Consider the following 15,563-nt stretch of genomic DNA (forward strand, 5'->3'; position numbering starts at 1 on the left):
AAATACCCTGGGTAAAGGGAAAGTGCTTGAGTCCTTAGAGGCTGGATGTCCCGGCAGCTGAGAAAGGCTAGATTCATTCTTAAGGTACCTCTAAGTCTTTTTTCCATCTTTCCACAGATCCACATGAACCCACACATCCATGCCGCCACACTAATGACGCAAAATAAATAAATCTTTAAAACATCTGTAGGCTTTCTCCCAGCCTCCATCCCCGAAGGCTCACCCAAAGGCCACTCCTGCCAGGGAAGCGGATAGGTTGTCTGCAGATCATCACCTCTCCTTCTGCTCCTCCAGATCCCATCCCCCGGTCTCACCCCCTCCTTCTGCTCCTCCAGATCCCATCCCCCGGTCTCACCCCCAGCTTTGGAGCTGAACACCCACTGCAGTCCCCCTTTCCTCTCGGACCCCAGCCCCGATGGACACTGCAGTCCCCCTTTCCTCTCGGACCCCAGCCCCAGTGGACCAAAAGGCTCTTCTCCAACCTTCCTTCCCCCAATGCATGCCATTATCCTAGCATCCAAAACCAGCAGCAGGCATTCCCTGGGAGCACACCAGCTGAGCAGGCCAGAGAAGCAGGGCCACAGAAAACTTCATACCAGGCAACACACAGCCATCACACTCTCAAAAAATCAGAGAGGAAAAAGAAATCAAGGAACAAAACATCCACTCAACAAAGACAACCCCAGAAACCAGCACTAGGCCTATATTCATCTGAATCCCAGATGCCCAGACACCAGGATAAGAACACGATCAACAGCAGCCAGGGCAATATGTCTCCACCAGAGTCCAGCTGGCCCACCACAGTAGGACCTGAATATTCCAACACAGCAGAAGCACAAGAAAAGGACCTTAAAACCAGCTATATGAAGATGATAGAGGTCCTTAAAGAGGAAATGAACAAATTTCTGTAAAAAAAATCCAAGAAAACACAAAGAAACAGTAGTAAATGAATGAAACTGTTCAAGACCTAAGATAGAATCAACAAAGAAAACCCAAACTGAGGGAATTCTGGGAATAAAAGATTTAGGATTTTGAAACAGGAACTACAGAGGAGAACTTCACCAACAGAATACAAGAGATGGAAGAGAGAATCTCAGGCATCAAAGTTACAATAGAAGAAATGGATACACCAAAGAAAATGTTAAATATAAAAACTCCTGGTACAAAACATCCGGAAAATCTGTGGCATTGTGAAAAGACCAAATTTAAGAACAATAGAAATTGAGAAAAGAAACGCAGCCCAAAGGCCCAGAAAATATTTTCAGCAAAATCATAGAAGAAAATTTTCTAACCTAAAGAAGGAGATTCCTACAAAGATACAAGAAACATGAAGAATAGCAAATAGATTGGGCCAGAAAAGAAAGTCCTCTTGGCATATAATAATCAGAACATTTAATGTACAGAACAAGGAAAGAATGTTAAAAGCTGCAAGGGGAAAAGACCAAGTCATGTATAAAGGTAAACTTATTAGAATTACACCTGACTTCTCAGTGGAGACTCTAAAAGCAGGAAGAGCCTGAATAGATTAGCTACAGACTCTAAGAAACCACAGATGCCAGCCCAAACTACTACACCCAGCAAAACTTTCAATCACCATAGATGGAGAAAATAAGATATTCCATGATAAAGCCAAATTTAAACAATATCTATCCAGCCCTATAGAAGGTGCCATAAAAAAAAAAAAAAACTCTAACCTAAGGACATTAACTACAACCATGGAAACACAGGGAACAAATAAGCTCAAAAAAAGAGAAACACACAGACACACACACACACACACACACACACACACACACACACTGTTGCTACCACCGCTACCACCACCACCACCACCAGTAACTACAACAAAAAATTACAGGAATCAACAATCATTGGTCATTGATATCTCTGAATATCAATGGACTCAATCTCCCCCCTCCACTGCAAAAAAAGACACAGACTAACAGAACAGAATGTATGTGAAAACAGGATCCGTCCTTCTGCTGCATCCAAGAAACACACCTCAACTTCAAGGATGGACATTACCTCAGGGTGAAGGGTTGGAAAAAGATATTCCAAACAAATGGACCTAAGAAGCAAGCTGGGTTAGCCTGAAAAAATAGATTTCAAACCAGAACTAATCAGAAGAGATAGAGAAGGACACTACATACTCAATGGAAAAATCCACCAAGAAGACATTTCAATCCTTAATATCTATGCCCCAAACAAAAGAACACAAGTTTGTAAAGGAAACATTACTACACTTTAAATCTCATATTGACCCTCATACACTGATAATGGAGACTTCGATACCCCACTCTAGCCAATAGACAGGACATCTGGACAATAACTGAACAGAGAAATGCTGGAGCTAACAGAGGTTATAAACCAAATGAACCTCAACAGATATTTACAGAACATTTCACCATAACACAACAGAATATACCTTATTCTCTGCACCTCATGGAACTTTCCCCAAAACTGACCACCTGCCTGGACACAAGTCTCAACAGATACAAGAAAATTGAAATAACTCCCTGCATCCTATCTGACCACCATGTATTAAAGCTGAATATTAACAACAAGAGAAATAATAGAAAACTTATAAACTCATGGTTCAATAATGAAAATCAATAAATATAATCTACCATATAGAAATAAAAACATGATCATCTCATTAGATGCAGAAAAGGCCTTTGACAAAAATCCAACATCCCTTCATGATAAAAGTCCTGGAGAGATTAGAGACACAAGAGACATACCTAAACATAATAAAGGCAGTTTATTGAAATTCCATTAAAACCGGGAATAAGACAAGATTGCCCACTCTCTCTATACCTCTTCAGTATGGTACTCAAAGTCTTAACTAGAACAATAAGACAACTGAAGGAGATCATGGGGATACAAACTGGAAAGAAGAAGCCAAAGTTATCTTCATTTGCAGGTAATATGATGGTATACATAAATGACCCTAAAAATTTCACTAGGGAATTCTTACAGCTGATAAATACTGTTAGCAAAGTAGCTGGAATACAAAATTAACTCACAAAAACCAGTAGCCCTCCTATATACAAATGACAAATGGACTGAGAAAGAAATCAGGCAAATAATACCTTTCGAAACAGCTTCAAATTATATAAATATCTTGGGGTAACTCTAATCAAGCAAGTGAAAGACTTGTATGGATGAAAATTTCAAGTCATTGAAGAAGATTTCAGAAGATGGACAGATCTCCAATGCTCATGAACCAGTAGGATTAATATAGTTAAAATGGCCATCTTACCAAAAGCAATCTACAGATTCAATGCAATCCTCATCACTATTCCAACACATTTTTCAAAGATCTTGAAATGACAATTCTCAGCATCATATAAAAACACAAAAAACCCTACTTAGCTAATACTATTCTGAATTTAAAAAATAGATAAAAACTGCTAGAGGTCTCACCATTCCTAATTTCAAGTTGTACTACAGAGCTATTGCAATAAAAACATTATGGTATTGGCACAAAAACAGTCATGTTGATTAACAGAATCAAATTGAAGATCCAGATATAAATCCACACACCTATGAAAACCTAATTTTTTATTTAAAAAAGCCAGAAATACACACTAGAAAAAAGAGCATCTTTAATGAATGGTATTGGTCAAACTGGACAGCTGCATGTAGATGAATCCAAATAGATTCATACATATCACCCTGCACAAAACTCAACTCCAAACAATAACTAAACAGAGAAATGCTGGAGCTAAAAACCAGATACACTGAACCTGATAGAAAAGAAAGGTAAAAAAGAATCCTGAACTCATTGGCACAGGAAAACACTTTCTGAACAGAACACTGTTAGCACATACACTAAGATCAACAATTAATAAACAGGGTCTCATGAAACTGAAAAGCTGTAAGGCAAAGAACACTGTATCATTTAGACAAAGTAGCATCCTACAGAATGGGAAAAGCTTTTTTTTTTTTTTATCCATATCCAATAGGAGACTAACATACAAAATACATAAAAAACTTAAGATACTAGATATCAGGAGAACAAATAACCCAATTAAAATTGGGTTACAGATCTAAACAGAGAATTATCAATAGAGGAAACTCAAATGGCTGATAAGCTCTTAAAGAAATATTCAACATCCTTAGCCATCAGGGAAATGCAAATCAAAACTACTCTGAGATTCCATCTTACACAAGTCAAAATGGCTAAGATCAATAACACAAGTGACAGCTCAGGCTGTTGAGGATGTGGAATAAGGGAGAATACTCCTCCATTGCTGGTGGGAGTACAAACTTGTACACCCACTATGGAGATCAATATGGTGGTTCCTCAGAAATATGGGAATCTGTATCTACCTCAAGACCCAGCAATACCACTCTTGGGCATACACCCAAAGAATGCTCCATCCTACCACAAGGACACTTGCTCAACCATGTTCATTTCTGCTCTATTCATAATAGCCAGAAATTGGAAACAACCTAGATGTCCCTCAACAGAAGAAAGGATACACAAAATGTGGTACATTTACACAATGGAGTATTATTCAGCTGTTAAAAAAAATGATACCAAGAAATTTGCAGGCATATGGATGGAACTAGAAAAAAAATCATCCTGAGTGAGGTAACCCAGCCCCAGAAAGATAAATATGGTATGTATTCACTTATATGTGGATATTAGCCATTAAGTGATAACTAAGCTATACTCCATAGACCTAGAGAGGTTATAGAGGAAGGGTCTGGGGTGAAGCATGGATCATCATTGGAGGGGAAAATAGAATATATTTTATGGGTAGACTGGAGCAGGGGGAGGATATGAGAGTGGGAACAGGAAATGGGATTGGGGGTGGGAGGGAGAACAGAGAGAGCTAGAACTGAGGGGCATTTGAAGGGTTTTATGGAAACCTAGTGCAGTGGAAACTTCCTAAAATTTATGAAGGGATCCCAATGGAGTCTTCAAATAATGAGGGGAACAAGACCCACTGGCTTCTCTTGTCACCAAATGAAGCTCCCAGTACTGGGATTGGGTCCGACTGAGTTGATGGCCAAAGGGGTCCCACGGAAACCCCCAAACAACTCAGCCTGCTGCCAAGACAATAGGTTGCTCTCCACCAACTGACAGCAAGGCCTCATTGCTGAAGACAAGACCAACACAATTTACTGAGAGGTTGGTCAAACTGGCACCTACATAGAACCTTCACCTCAACGTTCTAGTGTCTTTGGTATGGGAAGGTTCTCTGCAGGCTACCAAAAGGGAAATATAAACACTAACCCAGCCACAAAACCTCTGACCTCCGGTCTGTCTTGTCTGCAAAATATGCTAGGGCAATGGTGGCATAAAGCTTGTGGGAGTCACCAGCCAATGTCTGATTTCACTTAAAGATTGAGTCCATGCCTGGCACTGATTAGGTGACCAAGAACCAGAGACTAGATAGGCCAGAGACCTAGGGTAAAACCAAATATTGCTATAATAATAATAATAATAATAATAATAATAAGTAACAATAAATGAGTGATGATATGTTATATTCATAAATAGGTGCCTTATTCATCCATCATCAGAGAGGCTTTCTCCTGGAGCAGTTGGGAACAAATACAGAGACCACGGCCAGACATGTCAGAGACAGACAGACCTTGGAACACACCAGTCTAAATGTGATGCCTCCATCAAATCTCTCCCCTCAGAGCTCAGAGAACCCCACAGAAGAGGAGGCAGGAGTATGGGACCCAGAGGGGATGGAGGAGACCAGAATAAAGCCCTCTAAAATCAACTGCCCAGATCTCATATGAACTCAGAGACTGCAGCAGCGAGCACAGGCCTCCACAGGTCTGCACCAGGTCCTCTGTGTGTATAGTATGGCTTTCAATTTAGTATTTTTGTGGGACTTCTGAGTGTGTGAATGAGTGGATCTTATTCTTGTGCCTTCTCTTGGGGCTCTTTTCCTTCTATTGATTTGCCTTGTCTAACTTCTATGTGATGGTTTTGTTTTATCTTTTATATTTGTTGTTTTAAAATGTTCAATATCCTTAGCCATTAAGGGAATGCAAATTAAAACTAGTTTGATATGCCATGTTACCCCAATCAGAATGGCTATTATCAAGAAAAAAAAAATGCTGCCATGGAAAAAAAAAGTCTTTAAATAACCCAAAGTAACTGGGTGCAGCCAGTTACGTTTGGCGGTGAACATGTGAGGCCAGTACAGTGGCTAACCCCAGCAAGGTGGGGGAGTGGAGGAGGGGCTGAGGAAGCTGCAGCTGCCTGTGCTTGGTCACGTCCGTCTTGCCAAGGGACTCTTGTTCTCCAAACCCATGTTATTCTTTCATGACACCCTCTCATTTGCAAACACTGTTTCTTCTCTTGAAATGCCTCCTCCTCCTCCTTTTAAACCCAGACTGACCCCTCCCACTCATTCTCACTGCGGTATTGTCGGGAAAGTGGCAGCGAGATGGGCATTTCCTTGCAGCTTGGGCTGCTTCAAATGGTAACGAAAATAATGGGGATTTTAGTGTTTTTAATTAACAGTCTGCACCCTAGGGATGGTGGGACAGATTGCCGAAGGGACCTAAGAGCCACCTGAGCATAGCCATTGCCCTGGCATGTGCTAGTGAGTGCCCAGAATCCAGCAGAGGCATCATATTGACATTATAACCTGTTACGCTGCTGTGGAGGAGGCATGGAGGACCTGAGTTCAATCCCCAGAACCGTGGAGAACAGCCAGGTGCTGTTGTGTGGACTTGTTCCAGCACTGAAGTAAAGACAGGCTGGTCCCTGGGTCTTGCTGACCAGTCAGGCAGCCTAGCTGAATGAGCAAGCTCCAGGCCAGCAGGAAACCTTGTCAATAAAACGAGATGTACAGCATCTGAGGAGTCAGCTATGTGGTCCCCTGGCTCCTACATACAGGAGCATATACACACACTACATACACACACAGACAGACACACACACTCTCACACACACACATACACACACACATGCACACTCACACACACTCACACAGACACACAATACACTCACACACACAAACACACATTCACTCACACAGACACAAACACAGACACACACCCACACACACTCACACACACACACATACTCATACACACTCACACACAGACACACTCACACACAGAGACATACACCCTCACACACACACATACACACACACACACACACACACACACACATATACACGAACATGTTACACTGAAGAAGGGAATTGCAGGCTTATGGTGACAGGTCACCTATCCCCTGGGGGTGTGGACATAACAATGGAGACTAGAGTGATGGGGAAGGAGTTTTAGAAAATCACTCTGCTCTCCTTTAACTGGCCCACGTGGGCTCTCTGCACCTCAAAGAGGAGCAAATAGATGCAGAGGCACATACATTGAGTGTAATTACACTGTTACTTATAGGTTCAATTAAACACTCTGGACATTTTTATAATGTAATTTCAGGTGGGATGCATTGCACCAATGGCATTAACCTTTAATCATAGTTCTTTCTCTTTGAAATGCAGTAATGACCCCATTAATTAGTAACGAAATGATTAAACTGGAGTAGAAGCCATCAGGTGAGTCCCCTCCCTGGATCCTCTCCCTACACTTAAATGTGGCCTTTTGATTTTCTTCCCCAGAGAAAACACGTCTCCAGATGTAGTGTGTGTGTGTGTGTGTGTGTGTGTGTGTGTGTGTTGTGTGTGTGTGTGTGTGTGTGTGTTATGTGTGTGTGTGTGTGTAATGGGGAGGGGGCTGCAACCCCTTCTCCTCTTCAAGGGTTCAAGGATGAAACTTAGGCAGAATGAGTGTCTAGTGACCTGGGATCTGCAGGGTCTGATGCTCAGGATAACTGTTTGTCCCTCTGGGTATTGATAATCATCCCTTTTAGGGACTATTATATGGCTGTACCAGTCACTCTTCTTATCACTCTGTTTTGGCTCACAGTTTGAAGGAATCCAGTCCATCATTGTGGAGAAGGCACGGTAACAGGAGTATGGGGCTGCTGGCTAACATCTCAGTGGGTCATCAAGCAGAGAGAAACGGGTCGGGAGCAGGGCTCAGCCACCACCCTTGTGTTAGTTACTTTTCTATTGCTTTGATAAAAATTCCATGGCCAAGGCAATTTAGAGAAAGAAGAGTTTATCTGGGCTTACGTATCCAGAGAGATAAGAGTCCGTTACCATCTTGGGGAGGCACTGAAGCAGGCAGGTGTGCAGCTTGGAGCAGGATGCTGAGAGCTCACACCCTGAACCACAGGCGCAAAACAGAGACGTCTGCAAACGGAGGACATGAGTCGTTTAAATGCTCAAAGCTGGCCTCCAGTGATGTATTTCCTCCAACAAGGCCACACCTCCAAAGCATGAGTTTATGAGAGGCATGCCCATTCGAACTACCACAAACCTCAAAGCCCACCCTCCAATGACTCAGTTCCTTCCATAAGGTCTTTCCCAGAAATGTTCCACAACCCCCACAACAGCACCACCAGCTGGAGAGCAGATGCTGAAACACTTGAGCCTATAGGAAACATTTTACAACTAAACCATGCCAATGGGGCTACTGAATGGTAGGAATGATGCCAGTCGTAAGAGCACCAGCGCCTTGCTAAAGTCAGCTTCGCCGTCGATGCCTGCTCCCCATTCCTGGAGGCTCCCAGAATCTCACCAGGCTGGAGGTAATGTGGCCACCCCCATTCCCGGTCATATCTAAGACCTCACACTGTCTTCCCTCACCATGTAAGCACCCATCCCCACCCCCATTGTTTATGGGCCTCTAATATGTGCCAGAGATCACGGGGCACGCTGAAGTAATTAACACAGGTATTGCTGGCTTTACCAAACACTCTTACGTTCAGCTACACACTGTGCAATAATGGGTCGATAATTGCTACATTGAGAGAACAAGGTCGAGGGGATGCTCAGAGATGGAGGGTACCCCTGAGTGTGCACGGCAGGTACCATGGAGGCCTTTCTGGAGGGGTGACAGCCAAACTGTCTTTTGGGATAAGTGGTGCTGGCCACTTCAGACATTGCCGGGGCATAGTATTTGATACATCATGGGAGGGGAACAGCCTCTCCCCATTCCTCCAGGTCTTTGATTGGCACATACTTTCTGCCATCACCACATGGCTCATCACCGGGGAGCTTACCCCAGGGTCCCCAGCTCCTCACTTTCAGGTGCATCTTGACTTTAACTCCCATGTTCTGCCTCAGCATCTGACGTCTCTTGATTGGACCACGTGGTGACCTTCAGTGCTCCCACCAAAGTGCTCTTCATCAGCTTTCCCTGTTCTGTTTCTTCACACACCAGCCCCCTCTAGCCCCGTCCCTTCTGGCTTCAGCACTAGCTTGGGCCCAAGTGGATCTTCCCAGTGTCAAGTGACAGTTCAGACACATCACAGTGCTTCTACACATAGACCTGGGGCTCTGAGTCTACTCAGGGCCCAGCCTGCCATAGTCCCTTATCCTTAGGTGAGGAGTCAGTCTGACATTTCCACAGGGCACACACCTTCCCTGCAGAACTGATCAATTACAGAGAATGCTTCTGGTCTCAGTTAAAATACAAACGCAGATTTTTTTTAACTGAAGACTGAATACTAATGGTTCAGACAACTCAGGAGTTTATTTTTCTCTCATCTAGCATTCTCAGGGAGTATGGCAGGTGGATCCATGACCACGCAGACCCCATGGGCTGCCAGCCTCCACATGGCCCAAACAGCGATTCTAAATTCAATCATGTTAACAGGGAAGATGAAGCATCACAAGATACCAGAGGTTTGTGGAGGGGAATTCCTAGAAAAGGTGAAGGGTGTGGGTTTGTTTCAGGCTGTGACAGATGGTGTTTGACCCTGAAAAGAAGCTGGGGATAGGGGTAATGGGTGGAGCGGGGTGGAGCGGGGCAGAGTGAAAGGGAAGCATGGAGGAAGGAGGAGGAGGACTAGAGAGGATAGAGATGGCTGGGAAGGATGAAGAGCCAGAAAAGACACTGGGTGTGTGACAAAAAAGGGGAGGGGAGGAAGTGGAAAGGAAGGGAGAGGGAGAGGAAAATCCCTCCCTAGGGTGAGGAGAAATGATCCAGCCAGTATCCCTGCAGGGTGGTCATTGGCCTGTGGAGTCAAGAAGCCAGGGAGAACTTTCTCCTGCTCTAACTGGCAGATTCTGAAGTCAAAGGACAGCCAGAACAGCTTCCGCCAGACCGTCACTGTCCTCCAGCTAAATGTGTGCTCCTGGGTGCATGAGACTGTACCAGGCTACTCAAGGGGGCACAGACACCCCCAGAGGGATCTCTCAAGTGGCTGTGCCCTTGCACACTCATGGGAGAAATGAAAAAGGCTGACCTGTAAAAGTTTGTGCAAATGGTGCTTCAATCCTGCCACGGTTGATAGAGGGTAGCTTCTCCCTGAGCACCAGCCCCAAGTTACACAGTCTGTGGCCATGGCTCAGAGGCTCTGTGGAGAGCAGGCATGTCTCTTGTGTACATCTTCCTTGGTAGCAATGGAAATCAGACAAATCAAAACAATTCTGCTATCAGCTGGTCTTGAACTCTTAGACAAGGCTGATATCTCTCACACTCAGACCCCTCCTTAAGTCAGTAATCATTGCCCACCAGACACACTCCAGACAGCACTCCACTCCAAAGAGTGTTTCAAAACTTCTCTGCTTAATATTTGACACATTAGGAAACAGGCTCAGACAGGTTTAGAGATAAGCCCAAAGCTACACAGCTCAAAAGGAGTGGGTTTGGGACAGAAGCCTGGTGTTCTTGGCAGTGGTGGTCAGTTACTCCCTGCTGTATCCTGACAGACAACAGAAACGTCCGGCTCAGCCGGGTAGTGGTGGCACACGCCTTTAATCCCAGCACTCGGGAGGCAGAGCCAGGCGGATCTCTGTGAGTTCGAGGCCAGCCTGGGCTACCAAGTGAGTTCCAGGAAAGGCGCAAAGCTACACAGAGAAACCCTGTCTCGAAAAACAAAACAAAACAAAACAAAACAAAAAAAAAAACCAAAAAAAAAAAAAAAAAAAAAAAAAAAGAGAGAAAGAAACGTCCGGCTCCAAGATGGTAGACCTCTCCACAGATGCCCAGATGGTAGACTTCTCCACAGATGCCCAGATGGTAGACCTCTCCACAGATGCCCAGATGCCCAGACAATCTCTGTCTTGTTTATTGACCTGTTTTCTGTTCTTTGAAAATCTGCCTGGTTCACTCTAGGACCCATCCTTGGCTCCCTTCTACTCACCCTTCCCCTTGTTTCTCATTGGCTGTCTCTAACCAGCTCTTCTTCTCCACGCCTCTCATTGGCTGGTCTCCTTCCACGGTCCCTCCCCCTCTCCCTCTCTCTCCCACAGAATACACCTTTTTATAGTCCCACTACTTCCCCCTCCCTCTCCTCTCCCCCGAGGGCCTCCACCGCACTGACCGTGCTCTTCAGACATCTCATTAAAGGTAATTGTTGACCTGAATTCTGATTCCAGTGCAGCTATAATTATGCTCCATAGGAGACCCCAGGGGACTCAAAACAGTCTTAATCTATTCCACAGGAATCAAAAACAGCTCCCAAGAAAGGCATTTAATAGCCACGACTAACAGAGGCTGTTCAGCCATCCACGGGATATGTCACCACAGCCCGGCACTGCCCATCTCCCTGCCATCCCCATTCAGAGGCATCGAAGGTCCTCTCCAACACCACTGAGACTTGAGGGTCTCATTTCGCTTTTTCAGTTAATTAACTAGATGACAGGGCAGCTGGTAAGCTTTGTGAGACAGGTCCCTTGTCATCTCTGACTGTCCTCTGGGCACGAGGTACCTGACAGCCTTGGAGTCTCCATTTGTCCAAGATCCCAGGGCAGAGGGCAGAGGGCAGAGGGCAGAGGGCTGAGGGCAGAGGGCAGAGGGCAGAGGGCAGCTCTGGTCAGTAGCCCAAATCAGGAAAGTCACATGTTGGGAAAGCTACAGAACCAGAGCGGTTGATTAGAGCTCATTCCATAGAAGGTTCAAGTAAAGTGGGGTGCCAGCTGCCTCCTGAGTACAGGACATTCCCCAGGGACCCCCAAGAGGACAACTTAGAACTCTGGGGTAGGTCTCTGCTCCTGGATTCTTGTTCCTCCCCTTCACGAGAATAGCTCCTGGGGAGTCTTTCACAGTCCCAGTTGAAACAGAGCAGGCAGGAGTTACTCAGGATGCTTGGCAGGGCCTAGGAATCTTGTTCCACGCCAAGGCTTTAGCCTGGCTCCTCAAGATTTGCCCAACATACCAGCATGGGGACCAGCTGAAAATGCAGTTTCTCAGACTCCTGCATCAGAAACCACACCTGACATCTTCTGAGGTAGAAGTTCTCAAGGAACCTCTGTCCCCAGCCTGCAGAACAGACAGGAACAGAAGCCAGGGATTGGAGAACAGCCTCAGACTGATCTGCCATTTTCTCTCTTCACACACATCACAGCTGCCATGGGTATCTGGCTTCCTCCTCTGGGAAGGCCCAGCCCATAGCAGATGCTCCCCAGGAGATGCTGTAGATGGGCAGGCCATGCCAGCTGCTTTAGGGGACCCCACATGCCTGCGGCTTTAGGGGACTCCACGTGCCTGCTGCTAGGGGACCCCACGTGCCTGCCGCTTTGGGGGACCCCACGTGCCTGCTGCTTTGGGGGACCCCACATGCCTGCTGCTTTGGGGGACCCCACGTGCCTGCTGCTTTGGGGGACCCCACATGCCTGCTGCTTTACGATGCTGCTTCACATTCACGTTCCCTCAAAGATACCTGCCACGCACTCCACCTTCAGTTACTCATCTATTTCTCCATTTCTCCTCAGAGAAGGCAGCCACCGTGGTTTCCCTTTAGCTCTTAGAACGGATTCTAGGACCCGAGTAGAGACCAAGAGGATAGCTTTGTCTGGCATTACACAATAACTGCCACCACCATGTCTAATTTAGTGTCCAACGCATAACGAGTAATCATTTATCGCGATGCTATTTCTCCACCAAGGAGAAGCTTTCCCCTCCAATCTAAAGAACACAGATAAATTAGCCTCTGCACTGGAGCCACACACAAGGGCCCTCAACTTCGGGAATCTGCCGGTTAGTAGGAGCATACCGGCAGGTTAAGGCGCTCTCGGAATTCCCCTAAATTCCCAGCAATTCTCAATCAGCTGATGGTGCACACTTAGGGCTAAGTGCATGTCTTTGTTAGGTTTCTAGTGCTGTGATAAATACCATGACCAAGAGCAACTTGAGATCAAACCAATGATTTCACCTTTGAGTCCCATGTCACAGTCCGTCATGGAGGAAAAGCCAGGACGGGAGCTCAAGGCAGGAACCTGGAGTCAGGAGCTGGTACAGAGGCTATAGAGCAATGCTGTTTACTGGCTTGCTCACCCAGCTTCCTTAGAGCACCCAGGTCTATGAGCCCATGGGCAGCACCCCACACAGTGAGCTGGGCCCTACTATATCAATCATCAGTCAATAAAGTGCACCGTAGACTTGCCCACAGGCCACTCTATTGAGGTTTCCTCTTCCAAAGTGACTCTAGCTTGTTTCAAGTTAACATAAAATAAACCAAGACAGTAAATATAGCAGGTGACCGTGTGTTACCGAGCCAAGAACATTAGATGACAAGTTAAGACTTACTAGATGATCACCATTCCTGTGCTTTCTGAGTGGTAGCTCATTAAGAGGTCATAAGTGCATAATCTTCACACTTTCCTGCAGAGACGTCAAAGCCCACTGAGCTCACAGGACATGCCCAAGCGCTCAGTGTCCTGTAGCTATTGCCACAGACAATGCACATTTACTAACACTCTGTCACACCTCCTAAGACCTCAAAGTTGACTCAGCTGTGACAGGCAGGGCTTAGGGCAGGAGGGAACAGGACTAGTTCTTGCCCCAAATCTCTTTTTGCCCCACCCTCCAGCAATCTGTCCTTCCTGATCTTGTAAGCCTGATCTTGTACAGCTGGGCAATACGAAGCTGAGCTGTATGAAGCTGGACTGTTTCCAGAGCTTACAGAATTCCAGAACTTACTCCGATGTCATCACGTTCAAACAAAGACCAAAAGAGGAAGAATTTGATTTTTTAAAATCTGCATTAGTTAGGATTCTCTAGAGGAACAGAACTTATGAAATGAATCTGTGTATGTACAGAAAGGGGATTTATTAGAATGGCTTACAGGCTGTGGTTCAGCTAGTCCAACAATGGCTGTCTATCAGTGGAATGTCCGAGAATGCAGTAGTTGCTCATTCCACAAGGCTGGGTGATGTCTTAGCTGGTCCTCAGTGTAGCAGGAATCCAGAAGAAGTAGGTTCTAACGCCAGTGAAGGAACGGACTTGCTAGTAAGAGTGAGAGTAAGCAGGGGAAGACCAAAGACTTCCTTCTTCTGTGTCCTCTATGTAGGCTGCCAGCAGAAGGTATGGCCCATACTAAAGATGGATTTTCCCAGGGATTATATGAGCGGGGGGGGGGGGGGGGTCAAGATCAAGATCATGATGGGAAAATCTACAGAGACAACTGAACCAAGCACATAGGAACTCACAAACTTTAGACTGACAGCTGTGGAACCTGCACGGGACCGAACTAGACCCTCTGCATATGGGAGACAGTTGTGTAGCTGGATTTGTTTGAGGGGCCCCGGCAGTGTGATCAGGATCTATCCCTGGTACATGAGCTGGCTCTCTGGATCCGATTACCTATGGTTGGACACCTTGCTCACCCTTGATGCAGAGGGGAGGGGCTTGGTCCTGCCTCAAATGAATGTGCCAGGCTCAGCTGTCACCCCCAGGGGAGAACTTGCCCTTTTTGAGGAGGGGATAAGGGATGGATGGGGGGAAAGGCAGGAGGAGGGGAGTGGGAGGAGGGATGAAAGGGAGATCTGTGGTTGGTATGTAAAATGAATAAAAAAATTTTTAAAAAAGGACATGTAAACTCACTTTTACCTACCACCTAAATTGTTCAATTTTTGTTCTCCTATCTCTAAAATATAACTATTATATATATAATATATATATTATATATATAATAGAAGTAGATCTTTGCACTTCAAATGATTTAATTAAGAAAAACTCCCCCAGGTGTGTGCCCAGCCATTGGGGTTTTAGTTAATGTCACATGTAGTCAAGCTGACGACTAACAACAGCCATCAAGGGTTCAGAGCACTGGCTGCTCCTCCAGGTCTGATTCCCGCCACCGACATGGTGATTCACAACCATCTGTAACTCTAGTTCCAGGGCATCTGATGCCCTCTTCTGACCTCCTCAGGCACCAGACACACACACACACACACACACACACACACACACACACGGTGCACAGACATACATGTATACGAAACGCACACACACATAAGAATTGAAACTTAATATGACATGGACAAAAGTGACAGCAGGCAAGCACAGCAGGTGCTATTTGGAGGTGTGAGTGGTGCTGGCATGCGGCAGAGGGGGGACAAGCCACTGATGGAGCAAGAGCCAGACTGTGGCCCTTCCAAGGGCCCCCCCTTCATCCCCCACCCCGGTCATCCCCACCCATCATCCCCACCTCTGAAGGTTCTTGACAGACCCTTGATGAACATGTGGGGCTGAGCTGTCTTCCTCAAACTTCCTACATCTCA

At 45.7% G+C, this 15,563-nt stretch overlaps 1 pseudogene; it reads left to right on the forward strand.

Annotated features, from left to right (window-relative positions):
- Positions 1-15,563, forward strand: part of LOC131926162 (charged multivesicular body protein 1B2-like) — a 36,696-nt pseudogene that overhangs the window by 11,328 nt on the left and 9,805 nt on the right.

The sequence above is a fragment of the Peromyscus eremicus genome, chromosome 16_21 (genome assembly GCF_949786415.1).
Source record: "Peromyscus eremicus chromosome 16_21, PerEre_H2_v1, whole genome shotgun sequence".
NCBI classification, from domain to species: Eukaryota; Metazoa; Chordata; class Mammalia; order Rodentia; family Cricetidae; genus Peromyscus; species Peromyscus eremicus.